Source organism: Sander lucioperca, chromosome 21 (genome assembly GCF_008315115.2).
Source record: "Sander lucioperca isolate FBNREF2018 chromosome 21, SLUC_FBN_1.2, whole genome shotgun sequence".
Classification (NCBI taxonomy): Eukaryota; Metazoa; Chordata; class Actinopteri; order Perciformes; family Percidae; genus Sander; species Sander lucioperca.
In genome coordinates this window covers 15,274,947-15,281,188 of record NC_050193.1, presented here as the reverse complement: position 1 = coordinate 15,281,188, position 6,242 = coordinate 15,274,947, and positions in this window count along the sequence as shown.

Here is a 6,242-nt window from a genome sequence, read left to right as displayed (position 1 = left end):
CAGACTACTTTAGACTCTGTTGCTCCCCTTAAAAAGAAGACGATGAAGCAAAGGAAACTAGCACCTTGGTATAACTCCCAAACTCGTAAATTAAAGCAAATCTCGCGCAAACTTGAAAGTAAATGGCGTTCCACCAAACTGGAAGAATCTCGTTTAGACTGGCAAGACAGTCTGAAAACCTATAGGAAGACCCTAAGAAAGGCCAGATCAGACTACTATTCATCACTAATAGAAGAAAATAAGAACAACCCAAGGTTTCTTTTCAGCACTGTAGCCAGGCTGACAGATAGCCACAGCTCTATTGAGCCATCTATTCCTATAGCTCTGAGTAGTGATGACTTCATGAGTTTCTTTAACGATAAAATTATAACAATTAGAGATACTATTCATCACCTCTTGCCCTCAACCTCTAATGGGTCACCTTTAACTGACAGACTGCTAGAAAGAACGACTAGACCTGACATATACTTAGACTGCTTTTATCCTATAAACCCTCAACAATTAATGCTAAAGGTCTCTTCAGCAAAGCCATCTACCTGTCTCTTGGACCCCATCCCAACGAGGCTACTTAAAGAAGCGTTACCCGTGGTTAACACTTCATTGCTAGATATGATAAATATGTCTTTATTGACAGGTTATGTACCGCAGTCATTTAAAGTAGCTGTGATAAAACCTCTACTGAAAAAACCCACCCTCGATCCTGAGGTCTTAGCCAACTATAGACCTATATCTAACCTTCCCTTTCTCTCCAAGATCCTTGAGAAAGTAGTCGCTAATCAGTTATGTGATTTTCTATATAGCAATAGCTTATTTGAGGACTTTCAGTCAGGATTTAGAAAGCATCATAGCACAGAGACGGCACTGGTGAAAATTACTAACGACCTTCTAACTGCATCAGACAAAGGACTTGTCTCCGTACTTGTCTTACTAGATCTTATTCAATTCAATTCAATTCAATTTAATTTATTTATAGTATCAAATCATAACAAGAGTTATCTCGAGACACTTTACAGATAGAGTAGGTCTAGACCACACTCTATAAAGCCCCAACAATTCCAATAGTTCCCCCAAGAGCAAGCATTAGCAGTGGCTATTGCGACAGTGGCGAGGAAAAACTCCCTTTTAGGAAGAAACCTCGGCAGACCCAGACTCTTGGTGGGCGGTGTCTGACAGTTGGGGTTATGACGGTACAGGATGTAGCGTGGCACAGCAGAGCATGGGTGGACGCGGTGGACGCAGCAGGACGTAGCCGGGCATTGCAGGGAATCGCAGAGCGTAGCAGGGTGTAGCAGGTCCATAGCCACAGCTGCACCCAAGACCCAGGTCTTGGTGTCGCCCTAATCCGAGGCGATGTTCTGGGCGAAATCTTAGTGCTGCATTCGATACTATTGACCATACCATCCTCTTACAGAGACTGGAACATTTAGTTGGCATTAAAGGAATCGCACTAAACTGGTTTAAGTCCTACTTCTCTGATCGATCGCAATTTGTTAATGTTAACAATAAACCCTCCAATTACGCTAAAATTAACCATGGCGTTCCTCAAGGCTCAGTGCTTGGACCAATTCTATTCTCCTTATATATGCTTCCTCTAGGCAACATTATTAGGAAACACTCAATTAACTTTCACTGTTATGCGGATGACACCCAATTATATCTGTCAATCAAGCCAGACGAAACCAGCCAGCTAGCTAAACTTCAAGCTTGCATTAAAGATATAAAATCATGGATGGCCTACAATTTCCTGATGTTAAACTCAAACAAAACGGAAGTTATTGTGCTGGGCCCGAAACACCTACGAACCTCATTAGCCGAAGATATAATTACTCTGGATGGTATTGCCCTGGCCTCCAGTACTACTGTCAGAAATCTAGGAGTTATTTTTGATCAGGATCTATCCTTTAACGCCCATCTAAAACAAACCTCTAGAACAGCCTTTTTTCACCTTCGTAACATTGCTAAAATTAGGAACATGCTATCTCAAAACGATGCAGAAAAACTAGTCCATGCATTCGTTACTTCCAGGCTGGACTACTGTAATTCCTTATTATCAGGATGCTCAAATAAGTCCCTTAGGACTCTCCAGCTGATCCAGAATGCTGCAGCGCGTGTTCTGACAAGAACTAAGAAAAGAGATCATATTTCTCCTGTATTAGCTTCTCTCCATTGGCTTCCTGTAAAATCCAGGATTGAATTTAAAATCCTTCTTCTGACCTATAAAGCTCTAAATGGCCACGCTCCTTCATATCTTGAGGACCTCTTAGTACCTTATTGTCCCACTAGAGCCCTACGCTCCCAGAATGCAGAGTTACTTGTGGTTCCTAGAGTCTCTAAAAGTAGAATGGGAGGCAGAGCCTTCAGCTATCAGGCTCCTCTCCTGTGGAACCAGCTCCCAATCTGGGTTTGGGGGGCAGACACCGTCGTTACATTTAAGACTAAACTGAAAACTCTCCTCTTTGATAAAGCTTATAGTTAGGGAGTGAGGAGTAGCAGTGAACGCCTAGACCGGCGGGGCAGGGTGTATAGCTGCAGACACAGCACCCCTGCTTCTCTCTGCTTCTCTGTACAGTCATCAGATTTACCTATCGTATAATCAATAATATAGTGCCTCTCCTAGTTATGCTGTTATAATTCTAGACTGCCGAGGAAGTTCCTTCTTATGACACGCTCTTTTCTTTTGTTTCCTTTTATGCACATCCTGTCCCAGAAGTGCTTGTTACTAACCTAGCTCTGGGGAGTTTACTCCCCGGAGTCCTTATGTTTCTTCTTCGCCCAGAACATCGCCTCGGATTAGGGCGACACCAAGACCTGTGTAGCTGTGGCTATGGACCTGCTACACCCTGCTACGCTCTGCGATTCCCTGCAATGCCCGGCTACGTCCTGCTGCGTCCACCGCGTCCACCCATGCTCTGCTGTGCCACGCTACATCCCGTACCGTCATAACCCCAACCGTCAGACACCGCCCACCAAGAGTCTGGGTCTGCCGAGGTTTATATATTACAGTCGCAATAGCCACTGCTAATGCTTGCTCTTGGGGGAACTATTGGAATTGTTGGGGCTTTATAGAGTGTGGTCTAGACCTACTCTATCTGTAAAGTGTCTCGAGATAACTCTTGTTATGATTTGATACTATAAATAAAATTGAATTGAATTGAATTGAAATTGAATTGAATTGAATATAATGGACCAAAACGGATAGTTTTATTAATATTTCGCCATGCTTGCAATTGCAGAATTGTGCACTGTCATGGATTACATAGTGTCTATTTTATACATCCTGCACTCTGCATGTTTTCCCTTTTGCTTATTGGACATTGCATGTTTTCCCTTCTTTGCAGCCTAATGTTTGCTACATATGCTTATTTTTTATTTTCTCTTACATACAACATTTTGAATGTATAAAAATGTTTTTTCACAACACAAAATTATGAAGTAAGACTGAGTAATCTTAAAGGGCAGTCAGGTAGCGGTTCCTTTTCTCAATCCCCACATGGATGTAATGCCACAAATAGAGTATTTGCAGCTTCCCCCGGTCCCAAACAAGCCAATCTGCATTTCCCGACCCACCCACACACACACACACACACACACACACACATACACACACACACACACACACACACACACACACACACACAAACAAGAGCATCCACAGCTTGGTCTACATCAGGCAGCGTTGGCACAGAGCCCTGAGACATCGGCACACATCACGGGCACAAAGGAGCGAAGAAAACCCAGACAAAATGAAAATTAAGACAAAACAAAAAAAGAAAATAAAGAGGCTACAATAAGAACACAGGAAGAAACAAAGCGCAGCGGATGGCGGGACGACAAAGAAATAAAGAAGGATGAAAGAAAGCGTACCTCGTTTCTGATCCTCAGCACACATGGAGAGCAGGAGGGATGTTGCTCTTGATTGCTACAGGGTCCACCTGTCTGTCTGTCTGTCTGTCTGTCTGTCTGTCCTTCTGCCAGCCTGGATCTTTGTGTGTATGTCTGTGTATGTGTCTGCCATCTGTACCTGTCTGTCTGATGTCTCATATTTTCTAATGTGCCTTTGTGTTATGCAGGGTCAGTGTCCTGGAGTTTTTCACATCTTAATCTGCAGTTTATTGTACTGTGTGTCTATCTGAACTGGTATCTGTCTGTCTAGATGTGTCGCTGTGTATCTGTCTCTATCTCTCACACACACACACACACACACACACACACACACACACACACACACACACACACACACACACACAGAGGAGCATAGACGGACAGACAACCATGTTAGGCTCAACAGCACAAAAACAGTCAGATGGGATAAGGGGAGCCCATGAAGTTTAGCGGCCATCTTAGAGGACACGCAGCAGTGCACAACAAGCCAGTGGCAGATGATACCTTTTGTTATGAAAGCTTAAGCGATGCCCGACTGTCCTAGCTAGCACCCCTCCATCTAAGGTTTGGACACAAGCCAAGTGGGCATCCGACACTGACCAGATTTCCTCTGTTCAATCCCAGCATGCCTTGGCACGACAACGAGTGACTGCAGTCACAACAGCAAAACAGAGAGGAGACAGGGAGGCTGGATCTCTGCCATGTCTTCCTTGTAGTCAGTTAATGAAGCAAGAAAAGCTTGGATACACATCAAGCATCAACTTTCTCACACGCACACACACACACACACACACACACACACACACACACACACACACACACACACACACACACACACACACACACACACACACACACACACACACACACACACACACACACACACAGCAGGCATATTGAACACATCTTTCATATTTACTTTTTAAATGTTTCCACTTCCTGCACAAACAAAAGCTCTAACAGGCGAACAGCCATTAAACCTGCTGGAAAAAACTGGACGTCTTTGTTTATGGTTAAGTCGTGTTTGTTCGATGTATCAATTTCAGTGCTTTTCTAGTTAAAGCAGGATCCCTGTGCAAAGAGGAAATAAGGAAAAGCCAAGAAATACATTTCTTGCATTCAGCGTGGGCATCCTTACCTGGCATATACAGTAAGTGATGAGTGGAGGGGAGGTGTTGTTGCATCCAATCTCTGGCCGACTGTCTGAGCTTTAGGGATGGGAAGCTAACATGGTGTCAGAAATAAAGGGTGGACAGAGGAGGAAGAGGAACTGGAGATCGAAGCCAAAGAAGAGCACAGAGATGGTGGTAAAAGCATGTTACTTCAGGGATCCTTCATTCCACACTTCATCTGTAATAACAAATTAATAATCATGAAATAGATGGCTCAAAAAATGCTTTTTTCCCCCATTAGGATTTACAAATGTTCAGTTAGCACTGCTACAGAAAGAGTAGTTATGGTAGTCTTTTTTTATATATTTCTGATCAAACATTAGTTGATTTGTTTATTCAGAGTAAGAAAAACAGAACTTTTCATATTCTGATGTGAAATAATATTAATACATAACCATCATATCATAACTCCGAAAAGACAAACAATAAGCAAGTGTTCTTAAACCCAGATCTTACTAAAATTAAGTTTTCATTTTTGCAATGTTAACAGTTGTCAGGACAACTTAATTTATGTAGAAATGAAATGGCCTTTCGTTTCCGGTTTGTGCTGTAGGATTTCATTAATTAGTGAAGTTACTGTGCTGTGTGATCCATGTGTAAATGCAAATTGTACCTCTCTCAATTTTAAGTGCACATATCATCCACTAATGTTACCCATAAATCATAAAATAAACCATAAATAAATGTTGTATTTTAAGACATTTCAATCTATAATAGGTTTATACATAAATACATTGTGTAGCAAAATGAAAAGGGCAAAACCAGATGTTTGTAATTAAGAAGAGGTGAGTGTGCACATGCCACCCCTCTGGCCTCACTAGCAGCTCTGTGAGGCAGAATGTCAGAATGCTAACATCTTATATTCCCTGCTATTTATCTTTTACATTTTAGTTGGTCTGGATTTTTTTTTCTCCCCCAATACACCCTGTGCTGTTATTTCTTTTGCAGTTTTATTGTGGCTTTAATAAAGTTGGTGGTAGGAGAAAAATGTTAATGTTCACTATCTTAGTTTAGGGCAGAGCAGGGACCCCTTACTACATATATTGTATAAAATAACGTTGCATATAAAACTTTATACATAGTTTTTTTTTTGCATAGAATACAAGGATATTAAAATAATCGTTGGCATGATTTTATGAATCAATGTTAAACATTCATGTGGCACAGTGAATCCTTAGGATGAACTGT